Below are 24491 nucleotides of genomic sequence, written 5' to 3'. Positions count from 1 at the left end.
AATTTCTCTTCTACTTTCCAGAGTGATCAGTTGCCCTTCTGTCTACATTTATGCATAAGTCTGTTCTATGCAAATAGACTGAAAGCTTTTCAGCACTGACTCACTCAGGTTTTCTTTGAGTTTTTGTGGAAGTGATGGAGGTTCCCCTGAATCTTTATGTGTTTTGTTGGTTGTTTTATTAAGGTTTTTACTTAAAGATTAATTTGTTCACTTAATTTTCTACATATCTGGTACACATAGTTCTCATTTATTCATTCAGCAAATATTTATTAAGGAGCCTTACAGTCTTGCAGCTGGCTATACCTGAGACTGTTAATTTCAACAGGACCTGCAAGTGTTCTCTTCTGTCCTGTGAGGGAGGGTGAAAATTAGTTTCCCTGGTTTTTAGAAGTATGCTGTCTAACAGTTATGTAAGTAGTTTCTGAGGTTTATTGTTCTCCCAGGAGCATTTGTGACTTCTAACCAAGTATGTCTATAACATTCATGAGTACTGATGGTGTTCCCATGATGCCAGTGAACAGTATCAGTCATAGGAAATTTCAGTTACCTTCCTTCCACTTCACCTTGGGCCACTCACACATGTATCAGCCATTGAATGTAATAGATTGCAGTATGCATTAACATCATCCTATAGTGTTAAGAGTCTTATCTTTTTTTCACCCATGGAATAGGAAGTACATTAGCTGCTGCTGCTAAGTCACTTCAGTCATTTCCGACTCTGTGCGACCCCATAGACAGCAGCCCATGAGGCTCCCCCATCCCTGGGATTCTCCAGGCAAGAACACTGGAGTGGGTTGCCATTTCCTTCTCCAATGCATGAAAGTGAAAAGTGAAAGTGAAGTCGCTCATTCGTGTCCAACTCTGTGCGACCCCATGGACTGCCGCCTACCAGGCTCCTCCGTCCATGGGATTTTCCAGGCAAGAGTACTGGAGTGGGGTGCCATTGCCTTCTCCAAGTACATCAGAGTGAAACATTTATAAGCAAAGTTGCAGTAAATATATACCACGTATGTGATATATTAAATTTATATGTATTTTGAGCTTATTGTGCGTAGCATCTGAGAAGTTAAAAAACTGTCCCTATTATTACTTTTTTGTATTTAAGATCCAAATTGTTCTAAAGTAAAGCTTGTGTAGATCAAATTGTATATACACCCATTATGCTTAACACATTCTGGGATACTTTATTATAATACTGGACATTTGTATTGTAATATTCCAATCAAATTTTGAGGTACATTTGTTAAGAGCTTTAGTTTAAAATTAAATTTTAGTTTAGGCCCCATAAAAGTGTATATTTGCTTGAAAAACAGGTTGTAAGTCTTTTACCTGCTACATATATTTTATAATACATTGTACCCCTGCCCTGGCAGATATTAGCATGTCCTTGTTTTCATCTTTTTTTTTTCCTCCATCAAGTTTCCTAAGTAACAATTGACAGGCATTATTAAAGTTTTAAGAAATGTTTTGTGAAGGTAATAATGAATATTAGATTTTAATAAAAAGACTACGTAGGATGAAAGCACAAAGTTAGACTAGGGCATGTTGTTTTTTGGGGAGGGGGATAGGAATAAAGCCCGCCACAAAAGCTTGACAGGCCAGGACTGAGCAAAAGAAGTCGGACCAAAGTGTGGAGAGCAAATGCCTGTTAGTGAGAACGAGAACTCTCTCTCTGGTGTCAAAATCAGAAAATAATTAGGGAAGAAATGTGAAAAGTGTCAGGAAGTGGTAAGAGTCTTATAAAAAGGAAATTACTCTGGCACCTCATTGTGTATTGATTAGTGAGAGATGAGTGGTAGGAAGAGGAAGTTGTAGCTATCAAAGAAAAACATGCCTAAGGCAAGAATGCTTGTGCTTAATAAAAATAAAATAAAATAAAAAAGATTGACCTGAAAGCAACTAGGCAGCAAGCCAATGATAAAGGCAAATCAGCCATCCCTCTGCCTTCTTCGGAGATTCGTCTCTCCCCCCATTCTAGCTCCCACATACAAAGTACATCTCCAACATGTTGCTTTCAACTCTACACTATTATCTTTTACATAATCTATTTTTACTAATATTTCATTCTTATTTTTATGCTGCTTGCTACATGGTATTCAGTGGAAATTTTAGTATATTCGGTTTTAAGCACATTTCTGTTCTCAGACAATTTACATTGGAATCAATAGAAATGGAAAGGTGTCACAGTCTATTCTTTCCTGGTTATGGAAATTTGGTTAGTTAGATAAATCAAAGTTTTGGAGACAATTATTTGTGATTTTTTTTTTTTTGTAATAGGAACTCTAAATGTCTATGGTCCCTTCATTTATTTTGCTGTAACAAATAACCCAATATGAAAAAAATGTGGATGAGAGGAACTTATGTTTTATTGGAAGAAAAGTGGGAAGAAGAGCAGCAGGTATTGTATTGATGCAAAGATTAGGATATAGGCTCAATTGCCATGACATAAATTTGTTTACATAACATTTACTTAAACAAAAGTAGAAAGCTATTTCTCACATAAACCCATTTACTGGTGCAATGGCTCTCATGTTAGGTATTTGCTCATGTGCTCAGTCGTGTCCAACTCTTTGGGACCCAATAGACTGTAGCCTGCCAGGCTCCTCTGGCCATGGAATTTTCCAGACAAGAATAATGGAGTGGGTTACCATTTCCTGTTCCAGGGGATCTTCTCAACCCAGAGATCGAACCCACATCTCTTTTGTCTGCTACATTGGCAGGTGGATTCTTTACCAGTGTGCCTCCTGGGAAGCCTGGTGTTAGGTATAGGCTTCTGTGTTTTCATCCTTCACCACCCTCATTGGATTGCTATGGCTCTCAAGATGTCTAGAAAAAAGTAAAAGGCAAGGGAAGTCACCTCTGGTCCTTTAAAAGCATAACCCAAGTTTTGTATATCACTTTTGTGCACATGCCGTTGCCCATAAATTAATCAAATAATCTTACCTACCTTCAAGATAGCTTGGGAAATGTGGTCTTTCTGACATTCCATGAGGTTCATGTACTGGGAAATAGAAGGCTAGAATGGATATTGAAGGGTATCCAGAGGCCCTGAGCAAAACTGAGCCTTTGGATAGTGTGACAAAACAAGATAGGAAGAAACTGGGCATCCCAGTAACCATCTGAAGAAAAGGTACACTGCCATCTTGGATCCCTTACCTTTAGACCTTGATTTAAAAGAAACAGATTTCTGACATTTTAATGTGCCCTGCTTTTTTATTTTGCTTTTGATCTCTTTGTTTCAGCTGCCTATCTACCAGTCTCCTAACTAATGTAGCTAGTTGAGGGCAAATATCAAAAGTAGATCCTTTAACAATAATTGGTAAAATATATTTGAATATTATAAGATAATAAAGAAATGGAGTACAATTAAAGAAACTGAACTTAAAGGGAGATGCGAATTTCTCTGCAAATATGCAGTTAATGTAAAAAATACTCTTTCATCATTATTCCCACTCTTCTCCCTTCTTCCCTCCTTCCTTCTGTCTTAGTTCCTTTCTCCTTCAGTAAATGACTTGAAACTGTGATCTGACCCTAATTTCTAGATATAAAACACCAAGAGCGGTTATTTCTAAGGATTAACATAACTGAATGTCCATTAAGAGGAAAATCTTTATATGAAATAAATTTCAGAACTGTGATCACATAAGTCATTCTAGTGTATTTTTGCAACATTTTATACTTGAGCACTGAATTCTTACCATTTATTTGATGGTATTCTTGAAAGTTTATTAATTTGCCTTTAATGTTCAGGTCTGTCTATACTGAGCTTAATTGTGATATCGTGGACATACGCTTCTTGCATTTAATTCTTATTTGGGTTACGCTTCCTGGCCAGGACCCTGAAGGTCATAACTCTACCACCTTCAGATGCTAACATTGTACTAAAGCTGGTTTACATAGAAAATGGAAATTCTGTGAACATTTACCCTCAATTTTGCCTTTAAAAGATCAAAATCCCTCTGCTTACTCCTGCTTAATAACATTTTTTTTTTGCATCATTTATCTTTTCGAGAATTTGAAAAAGGCTGGGATCTTTTACCTGAGGAAAAATATACTCAGATGTGTATTTCTGAAATATTTTTCATACAACTTCAGTGGTCAACAGTTTTCCAAAAGCCTGTTCATAGATTCTATTTCAGAACCTAATGTTTGGAACCCATACTCTTAATATATTAGATTGACTCATAAAATATTGAATGGAATGTCCTTAAGCATATTACAGTTTAGGATAACTTTTAACTTCTTAGCAAGATGTAATACCTAGGAATAGTTGAAGAAATCTAAGAATTTTAACTAACTTCAGCAAAATAGCCAGTAAAAAAGAGATAGTATGTGTTGTTTCCTAGAATGGTCTGTACTGTGGAAGTTATCATCAACCACAGTCGTACAGAAAAACAACAACACAAGAAAGAGAAAGAAAATAAACTTTTAAGTTTTCTATAAAATGTTTACATTGCAAAGGACTGTATATATAAAGAGCTTAATTAAAATAGTCTCAATAACCAGATCTTCATGCAGTTTTAAAGCAATATGTAGAATATACGTAAATGTTACAGGACACAGAGGTATCATAGTTGTGATTCATTGAAAAACAGTGAAATCACTATTAGAACAGCTCAATAGAAAATCTCTGCATAGAATTTCTAACAAAGTTCTTTATCCACTGAAGTAGCATCTGCTTTGTGTCATACAAAAAAATACACAGGAACAGGAGTTTTATCTCCTTAAAAGTTTATTTTTTCTTATTTATTTCAATATTTGTTTAATATATATTTTTAAATATTTTTAGGAAAAATAAATACTTCCCATTAATTTAAATTACCTAAAGCCTCATAGGCCTACCTCTCTCTCTCTCCTTTTTTATTTTTTTTTTTAAGCAAAGATGCAAGCAGATGGTTTCCTCTCTGAATAACAAAAAGATTGTACGAAATACCAATGATCAGAAGAGGGAAAAGTGAATTTGTGTAAAACAGAGGGTGCAAAATTGAACTGATTGGCAAACTCAGCTGAAAGTCCAGAGGCATTGTCTTACCAACAGTTATGACTGGGTCTGGGGATGCAAAAAATAACATCAAGATTTGGTTGCTTCTTTATATCTTTGCTCTCCTCTGTGCTGACATCACTGTCCCTCTTCCATGGAGGTCTCCATAAACTCAGATTTACACCTCAACTGCAAGACTGAGCTTACTAGGCAACACTAGTGGTAAAAAAAAAACCCACCCACCAATGCAGCAGACATAGAGATACGGGTTCCATCCCTGGATTGAGAAGATCCCTTGGAGGTGGGCTTGGCACCCCACTGCAGTACTCTTGCCTGGAGAATCCCATGGACAGAGAAGCCTGGTGGGCCACAGTCCCTAGGGTCACAAAGAGTTGGACATCACCGAAGCAACTTAATAGGCACGCACAACCTCAAGACCATCAGATTAGCTCTCTGTGAACCAGTTCAGATCCCATAACTTTTCTGAATCAGTTTCTTTGAGCAGGATCAGTATAGATTAACCAGATGTTCTTTCAAAGTGGACCAAACACCGTGGTAAGATAGATGGGAGAAAAGGCTAAACCAGGTTCTACTACCCATCCTGGAGTATTTGGTGGGATCAATAAAACATGACCACAAGTCCGGGGAGTAAGGAAAGAGTGAGTGCCCTCAGAAACGATAGTTCTTATCCCAGAAGAAGAAAGATTGATGTATGCAAGTCAAAGGAACAACTACCCAACTATCCACACATGCTCAAAAATAAGCATATGTGTTTTCCACATCCAGAGATCACTGAAGGACTTAGCTTTCATACAACTTAGGAAACAATTTTGCTGAGTTCTAGTGTCTCCCACCACCATTTCTAGCTTGGTGACTAAAGTAGGTCTCTGAACAGCTCTGGAAGGAGAGTTTTGTGTGCCTAAAGGAGTCCTTTCATTTAAGAAATTACTTTGCCTAGAAAATTGAAAAGTGCTTTCAATAAGTCATACCATCTGCTGCTGTCATATTAAAACTGGCCAAAATTGAATCTTCATTAATGTGACTTGTAGGTTTCACGCTCACTTTTTTTTTTAAGCAGTGTTACTTGAAACTAACCCTTCAAAATAGTACTTACTTGAATGGTATTAGGGTTTTGTGCATTATTTTGCCTATTTATCTATTATATTTTGGTATAAATATGGGTTATACGTAAAGTAACAAATGCAAAACTTTTTAAATGTTAGTAATATAACTGCCAGCAAGCAGAGGCCACCACATGGGGACACACATCTTATTCTGGATGGCACATTTTGAGGCCAGCAACTCTGAGAATGCTTATTTTCTACTGCTTCAGAGGATGTTTGCTAGAAACCTTTTTTTTTTCTTTGTAACAGTTGGTAAAATAAATAAAATATACAGTCAGTGAATCTACCATCTCTGAGCTTTGGTCATGCGGGGAAATAAATCTTTCATTGCGTGTCTTGCTCTTTGAAGAGCTGAAAGAAGATAAAAACAAAGTAAAACTTTTGCTTATGGAAGTCACTGCCTTAGCAATAGCTGCAATTACTGAGGATTGAACCCACGCCAGAGGTTAGTAGGCAATGCTTCTTAGCTGGCACACCAAATATCTCTCTGTATCTGCAGAAACTACCTCATTGCTCAAACACTTCATATTTTCCATGTTGTCACCCATTTTATTGTCCACAAACCCAGCAGGTGACAGGAAGAGCCTGTGATCTCAGAAGCCATGATTTCTTTTTTGTTGTGTCCCATACGTGGCCTTGTTACCTCACACTTTGCCATTCTTTTTGTTAGCATGGGTTTCTTCCTATTAAGCAAACACACACATGCACACACACACACTGTCACACACAAGCATACCTTTCCCTCAACTATGTCTCTAAATCACTACACTGAATTCTGCCTAAGTAGCTCAGAGTCCCAGAGAGGTAATTCGAGAGAAGGAATTGTTATCTTCTTTTTTATAGAGCTAAAACCCAAGGAACATAAAATTTAATTGATGTATCAACCCACTCACTTGTTAGTAATGATATAACCATCAAGCCAAATTCTCCTAGTACTGTCTGGAAATGTGAGACAGAGCAGAAACTGTACACTACTCTATCTATATGCATCTATGTGTGTGTGTGTGTGGTGTGTTTACATATTTTGATTTTTTTTTCTTTTTCTTGAGGTACTCTATGCATATGTCCAAGCAGTTATTGGATTATGACTCTAGTAGTTTAAGTATCAATAAATACTGGGTTGGCCAAAAAGTTCATTTGGGTTTTTCCATAACATCTTATGGAAAGAAAATACAAAGGAACTTTTTGGCCAACCCAGTATTTATTTGGCTATTACACTAATATGAGGAATATTACATGGTTTGATAAGCCTATATATAACCATAGGGTAGAAGTGACATGTTGAACTTGACCATGGGAATGGAGTCAGTAAAATCCAAACTGAGATAATGCAGTAGCCAAAAAATAAATATTCTCCTTGTCAACCAGTAGGTGGTAAGACAAAAACAGTGATATAGAACACCTATAGATTAAGAGAGGCATGACTTTCTATCTGGTGCAGTGGTAAAGAATCCACCTGCCAATGCAGGAGATGCAAGAGACCCAGATTCAGTCCATGGGTCAGGAAGATCCTCTAGAGTAGGAAATGGCAACTAGCTCCAATATTCTTGCCAGGAAAATTCCACAGACAGAGGAACCTGGTGGACTACAGTCCATGGAGTCGCAAAGTGTTGGACATGGCTGAGCACACACTCAGCTGCACGCACACACACACACACACACACACACACGGGAGACAGCAATTTAATTACCATGCTATCATATATAGAAATTATTTAGATCCTACTTTAAAAACATAAAAAATGCAATTAGGCATGTAAACTCCCACTGGATATTTCATAGTATTAAGGTATTAATATTCATTATTTAAAGGTGATAATGGGGTAGTAACTTGGTTAAGATAGCACACATTTTATAGATATAAGTACTAAAATATGGATGAGGAATTGTGTCTGAAATTTTCTTACTAGCATTTGGAGAGGGAGGAAAGAAGATAGTGGTTTGGGCAGTTGTGCTCTTGGAATGACAGTTATAAGGACTGGTTGATTATATATGGCAACATATTATTTTGTTGAATTTTGTGTATGTTTGAAAGTATCCATAGTAAAACAAGTTTGAGACTATTATAAATTTGCCTTAGTTCTATCCATGAAATTGGATTGAATTAAAAAAGAGGAGCTACTTAATCAAACATTTATGTGGTATTTTAAAAGTAACCAAGTGTTTGATAATATTAGAAATGATTTGCCACATATAAAGGCAATATATTTCACTACTGGCTTCTTTGCAAAGCTACAACAAATTGACCTTAGGCTATATAGCGTAATATTTAGAGTCTAAAACACTGAGTGCTTTCGTAGTGATGTTGCATAGCATGAGACTTGAAGATACTATTAAAATAAATTTCACAATACTACAAAAGAAATGTTCTGTGCTCAAAAACAGAAACATTTAGCCCTCACTAAATGAAAATTCTTAGTAGGCAGATAAATACATATATAGAGTTGCAAAACAACAGAATAAATACGGTACTAAAGGTGTGTATTGAACATGGAGATAGTGATCTGTTCAACTTGAGCATTAGCATGTGCACTCATGCTGGGAGGGATTGGGGACAGGAGGAGAAGGGCACGACAGAGGATGAGATGGCTGGATGGCATCACTGACTTGATGGACAAGAGTCTGGGTGAACTCCAGGAGTTTGTGATGGACAGGGAGGCCTGGCGTTCTGCGATTCATGGGGTCGCAAAGAGTCGGACACGACTGAGCGACTGATCTGCCCTGATCTGATCATGCGTGCTAAGTCACTTCAGTTGTGTTGGGCATCAGTACTGACGTCAAAGAAAATGTAGTTATAGGTTTTTGTTATGTGATATGTGCTGCGTTCTCTTGTGGTGATTTAAATTACAGACCAAGAAGATATTGTTTTCAGACTTTCAGGAATAAAACCTTTGGAGTAAAATTTACCATTGACCAGTGTATTTAGGGATCTCTTTTAAAATAGAGAAAATGAAAATCACGGTCAGAGGATTATGATTTATATGCCAATGTGGCTGATTTTCATTTAATGCAATTCATATTTATTTAAATTAAAGGATTATGATGATAAGAAAAAAATGTCTTACACACTTAGTATACTTTCATTTTAATTGCATGTTTAACATAAATACCTTAGACTAATACATTATTTTATTTATAGTTCACCTTGTTTGATGTGTCTGCTAAAAGATGGAATTGCATTAGATTTCATTTATTGTTTTTTGATCATTGTGTAGTCAGTATCAACTGTTGAGTATTAATTTTTTTGAAAACTAGCATATCTAAATGTATGTTCAACTTCTTTTTTATGCAGTTTGAGAATTTTTCCAAAGAGTTAATCTATTTTGATGCATTATTAATGGGAGTTCAAGCCACTAGTTTATCTTAATAGTTTTCAAGGTCAGAGGGAAAAATCAATAATCTGATAGATTTCTTGGGATAAAGGCATGCATGGTATACTTATGTAGAGGTGTAGTGTACCAATATTCTTTTGAAAAGAAAGCATGTAATTTCTAATAGTATCTTATATGTACCTAGTGTAATAAATGATACCAGTGATGTTTTAATAATATCCAAAGTGAACTAACAGTACTCAAAAAGGCAATGCTTTCTTTACAAGTAGTGTAGCAACTCAATTAAGTGGACTCTGTTATTAGTCATAGGGAAGCTGCGTGTTCACAAAGTTCCCCAAGATTAGGCACAGGCTCACAGTAGGCGATCCATAAATGCTTGATGAAAACGCAAAGCTCTCATTATGGTCCTGCAAGGTTTTGTTTCATACATTCTCTACCTGCATTAAAAAAAAATCACATTCTCTTGGGACTTCCCTGGTGGTCCAGTGGTTAAGACTCCACCCTGTCAATGCAGGGGACACAAGTTCCATCCCTGGTCAGGGATCTGAGATCCCTGGACAAAGAGTTAATGTCCAGGCATGGACAAAAAAAAATCATCTTTAACTCAGTTTAAATGAGAGAAGAGGTCTACAATTACCAGCTGTCATTTTGAATCATCTGTTAACCCCTCTCCAGTCATTAAAATAGTTAATTGGGTTTCCAAGTTCATTTAATCTCATGATACAGCGAACAATTATATCTGTCTTACACACACACACGTAAAGAATTCCTTTTCTTGCTGAGGAAATGATTAGTCTCTGTGAGTGACTGTATTATTGTGTCTGATTCAAATCCATTCTTTTAAAACTTTAACTAAATACAATAGCAGCAGCAACAAACTCCCATAGAGAAGGGGGAAAGATGACCAAAAATCACTTATTGACTAATATAAAGCATTTAATGGCATGTTGCAACCAGCTAGTTGATTGTGTATGTGTATTTTTGTTTGTTTGGTTTTCTTCAGTTTTCAGTTGGCTATTTTATTCTATTCAGAGTTAAATTGCACTTCCCAGAGTTTGCAGTATACAAATTACTTCAGAAAGCACTACAGTGACGTCATTTTTCTCTTATGTGACCCATCAGACATTCACTGATTTTAAAGGGGAACATTTTCCCAAGAATTTACATGAACTTATATTAATTTAACATAGGATAGTTAGGAAAAGAGGGATATTCTGTTAAAAATGTATGACTGAATGAAAGTAAGTGAATAGGTTTTTTTAATGGTATCACTCTAAATCTTTATTAGGTAAGATATGGAAGAAAATTGGTAGATATTATTATCTGTTAGTCATAAAGCATACTATGTGGAGAGATAGACTTTCTAAACAGCATATACCATATATATATATGAAAAGGGAAGAAAATTAACAAGAATGATTCCATATTCAGCTATTCCCGAATTATTTTGAGAAGGTATTAAAGCTCACTGGAATAGTTCACAGTGAATTAAAAACTGAATCAAATAATATTGGCAGAGAAAAATAGTTATTCTAAACAGAATTCTAAATTGGAGCCTTTTATATAATATATTGTGCTGCATAGATATGTGAGAATCATGTATGTTAAGTATACCAGGTGCTTTTTCTCTTGTGGATGTAAATAGTGAATCATTGGTAAATGAAGATTCTTTTTTGTGAGATGAATAATCACATCCTAATACGTTATTCATATGACTTTTCTCTTTCTATATTGAATATAATGTATGGTGGCTAAGATGGTAAAGCGTCTGCCTACAATGCAGGAGACCAGGGTTCAATCCCAGGGTCGGAAAGATCTCCTGGAGAAGTAAATGGCAACCCATTCCAGTATTCTTGCCTGAAAAACCCATGGACGGAGGAGCCTGATAGGCCTACAGTCCATGGGGTCACAAAGAGTCGGACACGACTGAGCGACTTCACTTCACTTTAATGACTTTTCTCTTTCTATATTGAATATAATGTATGTAGAAAATAAAAGAACAAAGTGTGTGTATGTATGTATGCATTATTGTATTCTATTTTCCCAAATGAAAATATATCTGATGAGCCTTTTCATGGAATAGAATCTTGGACAATTGTCAAATAAGTAGTATTACTGACTTCTCCCACCAATTAATATTCCTGTTTACTTAGATAATTTTTTCTTGTCACAATTAAAAAGGCCATAATTCTTTCTACAACTAATCCCTCTAAGCCATATGGTAGCTGCATCCTTATCATGTCTGACAAGTATATTGAAGTGTGATTACTATTTTTCAAAAATTTATATGAGTATTGCAGATTTTTTCTCAATTTTCTCATTTTTTTCTAAATAGATTTTTTTTCTCAATTTTCTCAATAAATTTTTCCATTCTTCATAAGACATTACTGTCATACTCTGCATATTTTGTGTCACAGACTATATAATCTTAAAAATGGAAATTTCAAATAGATTGTTTTCCATGACAAAAGAAACAGAGAATAAGTGGTCTAAGTATTAACATGAAACTATTTTAAATAATTAAAATTAAAATACCATTGTGGTTATTTTTCATAGTCAGTGGTAACTTAATAAGAGTAGGTTTAATTTTACTTTCTGAAACATATCTAGCCTAAATTGAATATCTTTGAATTAACATTCCTCTTGAATTACTATTACATTTCAAAATACCATAAATGTAAGTATTCAGTGGACTGCAATGAAAGTAGCAAGTCTGTCTTCCTATTTCTGGACATACTTATGGCTATTTCCACTTTTGGATTTAAAGTCAGCAATTTAGCACATATTCAGGTTTGCAGAGAGGTGAGCTAATGACCATGCAGAAGTGTGACTGTGATATATTAATCTAGAAGGTTCATCTCCTGGTGATAAGGTTCACTTAGTTGAATATGAGTATCTGGCCAAAAACATTATCATGTTTTCAGAAACTACCATCCTACTTGTGAGTTAAACCAGAGGTGAATTTCATTTGCAACAAAATGTACTGTTTATTCCACTAATTGCTCCTTAATACATTATTTCTCACTGAAAGACCAAATGCTTTTCATATGAAAAATGGTCTCCACTGCTTACATACACATGCCTGCATGTATCACCATGGTTGAGTATACCAGATTAAGTGTCTAGGGTGGTACATTTCAGGTCATTGCCACTAAGCAGCTATGTAACAAATATGGTAGGAGGAGGCCACTAAAGATTGAAGTCAGTCATACTCCTCCAGATGACAGTGCAGGGTACCAGACAGACACCTGTATGCTTTCTGGGAAAATTGGATATAGAATGTTTCAATCTTGATAATGACCTATTCACTGCCTGGGCTATTTTATTTTGCTTTTGAGAAATTATCCCTATGGGGAAATGAGCCTAACATTCTAGAGAATCAGCTTCAGAGAAAATTATGGGCTCGTAGATGTTTAAGATTTGCCTTACACCCAGGCTTTCATTGCCATCAAACCAAACAGCACCCTAAAGTGAACCCTTGAACTTTTCCCCAAGAGCAAGTGTGCTGGATTAATGTCCTGTCAGGTGAGTTGTAAGGAGAACAAGTTTTTAGTGTCTGTGCAAAGTACGCACTAGTGAATGACGTTTTTCAGTCTCACTGGAAATTTAGCTTCCCTGACAAGCCCAGTTGATGAACATGTGTTATGGATGAGGCCAAAGCCATGATCTGGAGACCAGTTCCCCTTGGGAAAAGAAGGATCTATGGTATACACGGGCTTCCCTGGTGGCTCAGATGGTAAAATGTCTGCCTGCAATGTGGGAGACCTGGGTTCGATTCTTGGGTCGGGAAGATCCCCTGGAGAAGGAAATGGCAATCCACTCCAGCACTCTTGCCTGGAAAATCCCATGGATGGAGGAGCCTGATAGGCTACCGTCCATGGGGTCGCAAAGAGTCAGACACGACTGAGCGACTTCACTTTCACTTTCACTCATGGTATACACACACACGGACAGGTATTATGGAAGCACAGTTGACTTGCAATATTATCCCTACAGCTTATTTATTTTATACATAGTAGTTTGTGCCTGTGCATCTTAACCCCCTACCTCTATCAATGCCCTTCCTCCCCCAAGTTGTTTTCTGTATCTTAAGTCTTCTGTTTAGTTTTATTCCTTCTTTGTTTTATTATTTTTAGATTCCACATACAGTCATAACACACAGTATTTATCTTTCTCTGACTTATTTCACTAAGCATAATATCCTCCAGGTCCATTCATATTGTTCAGATGGCAAAATTTCATTCTTCTTACAGCTGAATAATATTCCATTGTGTATATATACCACATCTTTATCTATTCACCTGTTGATGGATACTTACATTGTTTCTGTATCTCGTCTATTGTAAATAATGCTGCTATGAATGTTGGGTGCATGTATCTTTTCAAATTATTGTTTTGGGTTTTCTTTAGACATATACAGGAGTGAAACTGCTAGGTCATATGGTACTTCTATTTTAGTATTTCAGGGAACTTCAATACTGTTTTCCATAGTGTCTACTATATGCAGTTTGCATTCCCATCAATAGTGTACCAGGGCCCTTTTTCTCCACATTCCTGCCAACATTTGATATTTGTACACATTTGATTGCAACCTTTCTGACAGGCGTGAGGTGATATCTCACTGTGGTGTTGATTTACACTGATCTGCTGATTAGCTATATTGAGCAACTTTTCTTGTGCAGTCAGCCATCTGTATATTTTTTTGAAAAATGTCTATTCAGGTCTTCTACTCATTTTTAAACTGGGTTATGCATTTTTCTATATTGAGTTGTATGAGCTGTTCATATATGTATTTTGGATATTAACCCCTTATCAGTAATAGAATTAGTAAATATTTTCTCCCATTCTATAGGCTGTCTTTTTCATTTTATTGATGGTTTCCTTTGTTGTGCAAAAGCCTTTAAGCTTAATTGGGTCCCATTTGTTTATTTTTGCTTCTGTTTCCTTTGCTTTAGGAGGTAGATCCAAAAAAATATTGCTCGGATTTATGTCAAAAAGTGTTTTGCCAATGCTTTCTTCTAGAAGTTGTGTGGTTTTTCATCTTATATTTAGGTCTTTGATCCGTTTTGAATCTATTTTTGTATATGGTGTGAAGATTCTGTGTTTTGAGGTCATGAATTTATTATTTTATCCAGTATATGATCTTGACAGTATAAGCATTGGTCACAAGCAATATGTAATGAAAAAATACAGATGTTGTAATATGCATCCTGCACAGCTATTAAAAAGCAACTTTACAGGCAGAGTTATCCAGACCCTGGCATTGCATTTTGGCTCTACCACTTTATGTTTGAGTGCTGGAAGGTTACTCAACCTCACTGAAACTCAGCTTCATTCTCTGTAAAATGGAGGTAATAATGCATATGCCATATGGTTTTTGTGAGAAATAAATGAAGCAACATATGTAAAACCTCTAGCATTATACTTAGCAAGTTGGTAGGTGCTAAATAAATTATGCTTATTTTTATTACATTGTTATTTTATTTTTATTACAGTATTATGTCATGCATCAGTTTCGTCTTTTTATACCAAGGATATATATAGCCTTCCTCTTTACAGAGAATGTTAAATCAATATATATTTTTATTTTTAAACAGTTACATTTTCAACATGAACATGACAATTTCAGCAAAAATAACAAGTACCCACTTTATACCATAGCTGCGGAAATGGCAAACAAAGATAAAATCTAGTGTCCTGGAGAATCTTTCAGTCTATTTAGAAAGATATGAAGTGCATAATTGGAATAGGAAAGGGCAACCCATTCCAGTATTCTTGCCTGGAAAATCCCATGAACAGAGGAGACTAGCTGGCTACAGTCCATGGGATTGCAAAGAGTTGGACACCACTGAGCAACTGAACATGTGAGCATGTGCACTGCATAATCCATACAGGTTTTAGTGGGTTTTACCATACCTTTTCATGCATATAGTATTCTGCAGTATTCATCTACAGTGTTCATGACATCAGATATGTTGAGCAATAGGAAAACTTATGTATCTTATGGACTTCCCTGGTAGCTCAGATGGTAAAGCGTCTATGTAAAATAACCAGAAAATGCAAGTGATGTTTAAAAAAATGAACACGTTACAAACATTTTGAGAACAGGAACATATGATATATTTCTAATGTGAAGTAGCATATAGCTGTCTTACAATAGTATCTATCTCTTTTCCCCTGCTCTCCTACTATGAAAGTTATTTTCCTCTATTAATCTTACTCCCAAAAGGAAACAGAACAACACTTCTCTTTTCAGATAACCAGTGGTAAAAGTTAGAGGAAGTCATTTCCTACTTTGCTCCTAGCAGACTCTCCACGGTTATGGAAAATGCATCTCGCTTTCAAAAAAAAAAATGTAAGAACACTGATGCCAGTTGCCCTGGAGGACTTGACTTTGTCCTAATCTAGTGCCTGACAGACTTCTCATTTAATGTCACCTTACTCAGCCTGAATTTATATGACAAATAAATCCGAATGACAGTAAGCCCATACAAAGTGAAGCTCAGCACATGAAGCGATGGGCCATGGAGATATCTGCCTGGTGCAATCAACGTATCAATAATTCAAAACTCTTTATCAATGCCTGATTTTTTCCATTTCATCTAGTACACCAGACAGAGAACTCTGGTTCAATGTCAAGGATATTCAAAGAGTTCCATGCACTCTTACAAACAAGAACGCTTTTCATTACCTAAGTGATGATGTGTTGCAGAGGTTTTTGTTTCTTTCTGAACTTTGCAACACAACTAAATATTACACTGACATTTTTCTCCCTTACTTTTCTTTGTGTCATAAACAACTTCTGGCTCAGTCCAGTTATATTTGCATTTTGGACTGCAAATTTGATCTGTCTAAAGTGCATTTAATTTGCAATTTAGTTATATGGATTTGAACAGGCACTAAATTCTTGCTGTGAAATTGGCAACTAAACAAAATATAAAATGTTATGTGTTGAAATTTGTATTTATTCCAATGCAGCTTAATTGCTTTTATGGATTTGGAAAGCTATTCTGATTCTGAACTGATTCTCAATTGTTTGTTTCTAGAAATGTTGCCTCTGCCCCGGACTCTAACCCACCATGATGATTAAAAGCAATAAAGCTCTATTGTTATAAATGTTATGAACTATCTAATACTTTGAATATATAGCACAAACCTCATCACTGGAGCAAGGAATTACTTTTTTTCCTTTATGGTCTTACAGATGATCAGCGATTTAGACAGTAATTTAATGAATTAGGTACAGTAAAACTGTACTAATTCAGACTAACTGTGTGGAAAATTTAATGAAGAAGTGAAACATTTGATAAAGAAGTTTTAAATACAGGTTTATTTCTTCAAAATATTTACTATATCTTATGCTAATAACTAATTGTGCCATGATAGTAACTTCATATACCACTTTTTGAAGTAGAAACATGTAAACTATTTGCAGTTTATCCTTATCTTTGCACACATATCAGCATGCTTTGGAAACATTAGCCAAGCACTTCCCCATTTTCCTCTGCCCTCTGTCAGTCTTTTTGTTTTTAACTCTAAATTGCCTTGTGCTAAGTCGTTTCAGTCATGTCCAACTCTTTGCAACCCTATGGATGGTGGCCCATTTGGTCCTCTGTCCATGGGATTTTTCCAAGCAAGACCGGACTGGGTTGCCATTTCCTTCTCCAGGAATTCCTTCTTAAGAGATAATGCAAATATCTAGAGGATTTGAAAATACACAATTTTAAAATAATTTCTTCCATTCATAACAATATTTCATAAATGTTATAGTCCGCTAAATCATAACAGCAGTTCAATAACTTGAGATATTTTCTGTATTCCAGCCAAAGTATTTGTGAAAGTTTTTTAAGGTTATTTGAAGGGAATTTGCAATGTAAAATATTTCTTAAGCACATGGTTATCTCCTTTAATTATTAATATAAAATAAGTGATTATATACATGCTTTAGTAAGATCATACATATGGATATTAGGTGGATATATTTCAATATATCTACAAGAGGGGTAGACTTCTGTGATTCTTAAATTCCATGACAGAAGCTATGTGAATTATTCATTTTGTTCTTGATGATAGAGAATAAATATAATGAGACATTGTAGGCAGATTCTTTACCATCTGAGTCACCAGGGAAGCCCATAATCAGGCTGACTAAGCTAGTTAAAACACATACAGTTGTTTATCTTCCTGAAATAAATCATATACATCAATACTGTACACAAATAAAATGTGTTGTATTTACATTTCTGTGATGATACATGTGACTGATAGCAAAATTCCTTTTCATTTTATTGAGAAATCGTTTCAAATTTTAGCTGATTACTACAATATATAAGCTTCTTCCCAGGTGGCGCTAGTGATAAGGAACTTGTCTGCCATTGCAGGAGATCTAAGAGTTGCAGGTTCCATCCCTGTGTCAGCAAGATCCCCTGGAAGAGGGCATGACAACCCCTTTCAGTATTCTTGCCTGGAGAAACCCATGGACAGAAGAGCCTGGCGGACTACAGTCCATACATAGGGTCGCACAGAGTCGAACGTGACTGAAGTGACTTAGCACACGTGCATCACATTCTTAGGTAATAATAGGAAATATTTGTACAACTTGGTACAATCAGCTCTCAACCCTGTAATAGTCTTCTTTACTCATGTAATTCTGGAGTATATTATAAATGCTCTCTCTTTCCTCCCAAAGGTACATAAGTAGTTTAACACTAATAAGAAAATTGAAAAACTAAGTTTTCCAATTTGCAGTAAGATATTTATACATTAAAAGTAGAGTTCAGTCAAATTGGTTTAATGTGTTCCTATTTTCTAACCATAAAAGTAGCCTCAAGGGGGAAAAACTCTGCATGACATAAACTGTAAATTGCAGTTAAGTTTTTTGTTGTTTTGTTTTTGGTTTTTGGTTCTTCTTGAGTTGAACTGTGAGAACTATACAAAAGATGAAAGGATTTAAAAGCCAGGGAAATCTGAAGATGGTTGTGAATTTGTGTCTGGCATTTACCTTCTAGGGCCTCAGTTTATTCATCTTTTCAGTTTGGTTCTAGGCATGCAGTTGAGTCAGGTTCAATGTCAGCTTCAGTTCTGGAGTTTAGTAGAGGAGAAGCAGACAGGAGCAGGAAGGTAGAAGGCATCAGGGAAGGTGAGATCAGCTATATCTGAAGGCAGTTTTAACTCTATAGATCACTATTTCGAGAGATCAGAATCACCCAAAGTCCTGATGCCCATCCCTAGAACTATTAAATGCACATTTTGGGGTGAAGGTAGAACTAAAATCTTCATTTTTAACAAATGCCTTTTTTTTTTCTCTCATACTGTAATTAAAACCCAGTAGTGAGGCATAAAATTAACTGAGTGGATCTTAATGAACAATTTTAAATTAAAGAAGAGAATGAAATGAGATGGCATATATATATATATAAATAAATATTTAAAATATATAAAAATATGCATAATATATATCAAAATATGTTGCACACAGTGAAGAAAAGTATTTTTTTAATCACGTTTCCCTTTGTGTGTGTGTATGTGTGTGTATGTTTACACATACATACAGAACAGGGATGCAAAATTTATTTCTTACTATTGCTAGTGACTTAAGAAAAACAACTTTGAAGGTGACTACCCTGGAAATATCTTACTTAATAGATATTAGTTGATAGATTGGAAATGACCAATAACCCTAACCCTATCTTACTTGATAGATTTGGAAAATGACTACCTACAGCAATGCAAATTCTAAGATGTTCCTATCCCATCCAATCTGAGCATAGATAAACTCACTTTGCTAAGGAGAAGTCGTCGTAGTATAGTAGTATTTCAGATTCTAAAGGATAAAAATTGCCCTTACTTTGAATGTCTTAGTGTCAAATTTTGTTGCTTCTGTTTAAACAATCTCCCCTTGCCTAATTTTCCATGCCTTTCTTATCTCCAGTCCCTTAGGATCTGTCTCATCTGCTGCTGCTCTCAGTTAGGCCTTCCAGCCAATGGAGGAAGTAGTAGCATAACTGCCAGGACAAAACTGTCATCTGGGAATTTCCAAGATGTCCTTTTTTTGGATTTCCCTCTTCTATTGCTTGCATCTTGCCAAATGTGTCCTTAACCCTCCCTGGAATCTTTCTAGAATAGAACCTAATTGATTATGACTCTACCCTGCCATCTTTCAACAGTTCTTCACCACATGCATTGGTTTGTATATGAGGTTGGGAAAAGTAATGAATGACTGAAATTCTTGGCATTGATTTTTGTGGTTGTTCAGTTGCTAAGCTGTTTCTGACTCTTTGCAACCCCATGGACTACAGCTAGCCAGGCCCCTCTGTCCTCCACTATCTCCTGGAGTTTGCTCAAATTCACATCCATTGAGTTGGTGATGCTCTTTAACCATCTCATCCTCTGCCACCCTGCTTCTCCTTTTGCCTTCAATCTTTCTCAGCATCAGGATCTTTTTCAATGAGTTGGCTTTTCACATCAGGTGGCCAAAGTATTGGAGTTTCAGCTTCAGCATCAGTTCTTCTGATGAATATTCAAGGTTGATTTCTAAATCTGATAACTGATGGGTCTGACTGCCACTTTATTGCCTGCTATAAGGAACATCACCATGTTAGCTGTTACAATGATGAGAGTGGCAACAGTTGTAATATTAATAAAGGAAATAATGTGCTCAGGGTTTTACATGGTTTATACCAGCAATTCTCAAAATTTAGTGTGCATCACTATATATACATATATATATATATATATATTTTTTTTTTTTTTTTTGGCTCAGCAAACATTTTCTGAATGTGGGGCTAGAGGGCTTTTGAGTACTGAGCAATTTTTCAGATAATTTCCATGCACTCTGCAGATTAGGATCCATGGATTGTGTAACCTAAATACTAGTTATACTATATTGTAAAGCACTCAACAGTTTCCCCCATATTAGAAATTAGGAAATTGAAGATTATGGAAATTAAGTGTTTTGCCTTAGCTCATAGAGTTCGTGAGTAGTAAAGCTCACGTGAGCAAAGTTAAGGATCCAAGAAATGTTTTTGAAATGCTCTGATATGAGAAATCTTAGGTATCAACTTCAAGCCCAGTGTTTTTTCTAGTTGAAGGAAGAATGGGTAAAATACTTATGACTTTAGGAGTTTAATCTACTTCCTCAAATTTCTCTTAATCCTTTTGATATGAAATTCTTAAAATTTATATGACTCATGGAAGATTTTCTTAAGACACCAAGTATTTTAATCAGTGTTACTATGTTATCTGAGGGAGCAACACATTCTCTAGAAGGCAAAACATAAAAACTCTGGCTATCATTACCATGAATATCCATAAATCAATGCACAGAAGTCACAGGACAGAGCAAGATAATTTGTCATGGATGGTTGATGCAATATTGTTAGGAGAATGACATATTTAGAAGAAAAAGAAAGTAAAAAAATATGGTGCAACAAATGTTAAATGGAGGAAGTGATACTAAAGATGATTTTAAAGGTGCTCGATAATGCTGTCATTAATGGCATTATATCTGAGAATTTCCTAGTCTTGAAAAACTAGCAAACTATTGTATAGAAATAAAGTCATGAATAGCAATACGCATCTATAACAATAAAAAATAGAGTAATCACTAGTTATATAAAACTAATCATTAATTGAGGAGCAAAATAGATCATACATGTCTTATGATGGGTATTAGATAACTTCATGGAGATGAATGTTCTAGTGTTTAAAACATATTTTAATGACATGTTGATCATTCCCATGCCTATGTGGGCTAGGGCTGTGTTCAGTCACGTTCATCTCTTTGTGACCCCATGGACTGTAGCCTGCCAGGCTCCTCTATCCATGGAATTTTCTGGGCAAGAATACTGGAGTGAGTAGCCATATCCTACCCCAGAGAATTGATCATTCCCATACTATTTAATAAATAAAACTCTCTTAGTCTTCTTGTTTTTGAACAAAACCCCAAGTATGGCTGATTTTAATTACAAATTACTTTCTCTAGAATGTATTACAGCTTTTAGAAAAATAACATGCAAGTCATTTGTTTTCCCAAAGTAAAGTGAATGATAAGAAATGCTCATTTTAAGTTTTTCTGTAATCATCTTCAAAATGTAGGCCATCTGCTCCCAAAAGGATTTGGGATATTTTATGATAAAACAAATTTATAATGAGATATTAAAATGGAAATAATACCTCAAAAACCACATACAAGAATAAGGAAATGCACCTATCTTGCTTGGGCTTATAAATAGATGATGATTGAGTGCTGAGATTCCTGGCAGCCAAAGCACATAGAAATTTAGAATGATTTTTCCATTTTATTTCAGGATTAGAGTGGATTTTCACCCCTGCTGACATAGATGCTGAGCTCTATCCCAAAATAATTTTAGGATATGGTCCAAGTATCAATACTCTTTAGGTGGGGGTAATTTAAATATGTAAGCAGAGCAGAGAACAGCTGACTTGTGTAAAACAAAGCCGAAAGGTTTATTAGACTAAGAAAATTAAATCCCACATGATAGAAAGTGAAGTATGTCCCTTTTCTTTTATACTTGGCTAAAGTATAACAAACTACACATAATCTCCAGTAGAATTCAAATCTGAATGTCTGATTTTCAGCCTGAGGAACCCTTATCAGAAGTGGCTGAGATAATCAACTTTTTTCTCCTGAGCACTTGTAGGCTTTTAAGTAGCTGATCTGTGCTAGAATATGATTTCCCTAAGCCAGTACTCTTGTGACTATATGAGCACGCCTGTGTCTGTTTATCAATTTCTTAGGGTTTAATCAAGGCAAAGCTATTGCTTGGTGAGCAAGAGCGGAGCTATGATCATTTAGCCACTGTGTGACTACCGGCAAGTTACTTTCATAGGTACTGGCTTCTACATTTGCCTCATAGTACTATTGTGAAAATTAAATAAGCTTTGAATGGACACATGGTAAGCAATAAATGAGTGTTAGGGAATAATCACTATGCATTTTAAATGCAGACATGTTATCAGCTATATCATTAAGAAGGCTTTGCCTTCCTCCCATGTGTTCTGGGAAATGTCTGCTACTAATTACTGATTGCCCCCTAGAAAGATTTCTCTTTGCATTGTACAGTTGCAATATGTAAGTTTCTTGCTCAGTAAAGTATCTCTGACTTACTTCGGGGCTCTCTGTCAAACTAGGTGAAGATAATACATGTTATCTCTAGTTAATTCACAATCTACCGGTATGAGCAGTTGTTACAAAAACTGAGCTTAAATATTTAAAAAAAAGTTTCCCCTAGAATACAAGAGGTAACTTAATTATGTGGTTTATTATTAGTTTTATTTCTTAATACACAGAATGTAATGAACTTCCCAAACTATGGGTACCAGAGGGTTATAATTTTAGCACCTTTGAAGTGAAAATTAAGATATCAGGGAAGCAACATCTCCAAAATGTCAATGTATATGAAGTGTGAAAAAATAAAAAGATCAGAGACTTGGAAAAGGTCATAAGGTAAAAAAAGAGAGGAATAAAATATTTGTCTTTAGATATGGTACCCCATGTATCTCCTAAATATGAAATGTAAACAGACTTAGTCAAATAAGAATACTAGTAATAAAATATGATGGTCTTATGATGTTATGGCCTTGTGGACTCGTTTTTCCCTCATGCTTAAAAATGTGCATTTTCTAGAAGCTTAAGAATTTGACCATTTTTCTCAAGAAGATGGCAATTGAAATAAGTTGTTCTTGTGGCATTTAATATTGAAATAATATATGGCAAATATTGGATACTATTGATTATATTTTCAAATTATGACTGAAAACTAAACTCCGGACAGTATTTCAGACTATCTGTCCTTCTGTATAATTATCACATTTTTAAAATTTATTTTTTTAATTAGAGAAAAATTGCTTTACAATGTTGTGCTGGTTTCTGCCATGCAACAATGCAAATCAGCCATAATCGTACATCTATCACGTCCCTCTTGAGTCTCCCTGCTCTCCCCCATCCTGCACCTCTAGATCATAACAGAGTGCCAAGCTGGGGCCCCTGTATTATACAGCAACTTCTCACCAGCTATCTATTTTACACATGGTAGTGCGTATATGTCTGTGCTACTTCCTCCATTCATCCCACTCTCTCCTTCCCCCACTGTGTCCTTTGAGTCCCCATGTAACAGTCAAGTTACAAGTATCCTCTTTTCTCTAAAGAACCATGAAATACCAACATGCCTACTTATTCTTTATTTGTTGAATTTATTTTCTGCTTTCCTTCTGAAAAGTTAAAGTTTTAGTAGAAAGAATTCATCTTCCTAGAAAATTTTTTCAATACACAAGTGTAAAACAAAGAAGTAAAAGTAGTAGACAATAGACAATATCTACAAATATGGTAACTCCAGTTAGGCACCATCAGTATTTATTTATTAACTCTCTCCAGTGTAGATGAAGCTATTCTCAAAAATCAAGACATTCACTATCTTTCTTTATGCTAGCATAGTGGGAAGAATTTGTTTCTTCCAAGTTTATAGAATTAAAAAAAAAATATCTTTTATCAGCTCCATAAATTTTTGGCCTATGGACAAAATTTTGAACTCAATTTACCATTATAATGTATAGGACACTCTACAATGTACTCCAAGATTGGATTTCCATTGTATCCTTTAAATGGAGATATTATAATTTATATTTACAGAAGTTGAATCCCAGCTCAGAAGAATTAAGTCAGTAGCCCAAACCTGTTCAAATTATAGTTGACATCAGGAAAATAAATTCTGATTTCCTGATTTGGAAGTCTGTGGTTTTCTTCAAATACAGTATTAGTAATCTGATAAGAGAAGACTGAAATGCAAATTTGAAGTAGTTTTCCCCATATGAATGGTGAACAGAGACCTAATCCTTTCAATTTAGTTTTATTTGGTATTAGCACTTTCACTATTAAAAGAATAATAAATGTGAAAATAAGGCTATAAAGATTATTTTCAATATTTTTACAGTTTTTAGACCTTTCAACATAAAATACGTAATAATACATTTGAATGCTTTATAAAATAAGTACAGATATTAGAATCACATGCCCGTTCTCTATGCTCTATAGGT

At 35.4% G+C, this 24491-nt stretch overlaps 1 protein-coding gene across 8 annotated transcripts in view; it reads left to right on the top strand.

The window, feature by feature from the left end:
* PCDH7 (protocadherin 7) overlaps positions 1-24491 on the top strand; it is a 475120-nt gene that overhangs the window by 189161 nt on the left and 261468 nt on the right. The window lies entirely within an intron of this gene.

The sequence above is a fragment of the Bos grunniens genome, chromosome 6 (assembly GCF_055505025.1).
Source record: "Bos grunniens cultivar Pamir isolate PY7600 chromosome 6, Bosgru_T2T1.0, whole genome shotgun sequence".
Classification (NCBI taxonomy): domain Eukaryota; kingdom Metazoa; phylum Chordata; class Mammalia; order Artiodactyla; family Bovidae; genus Bos; species Bos grunniens.
This window is presented reverse-complemented; position numbering and strand designations above follow the sequence as displayed.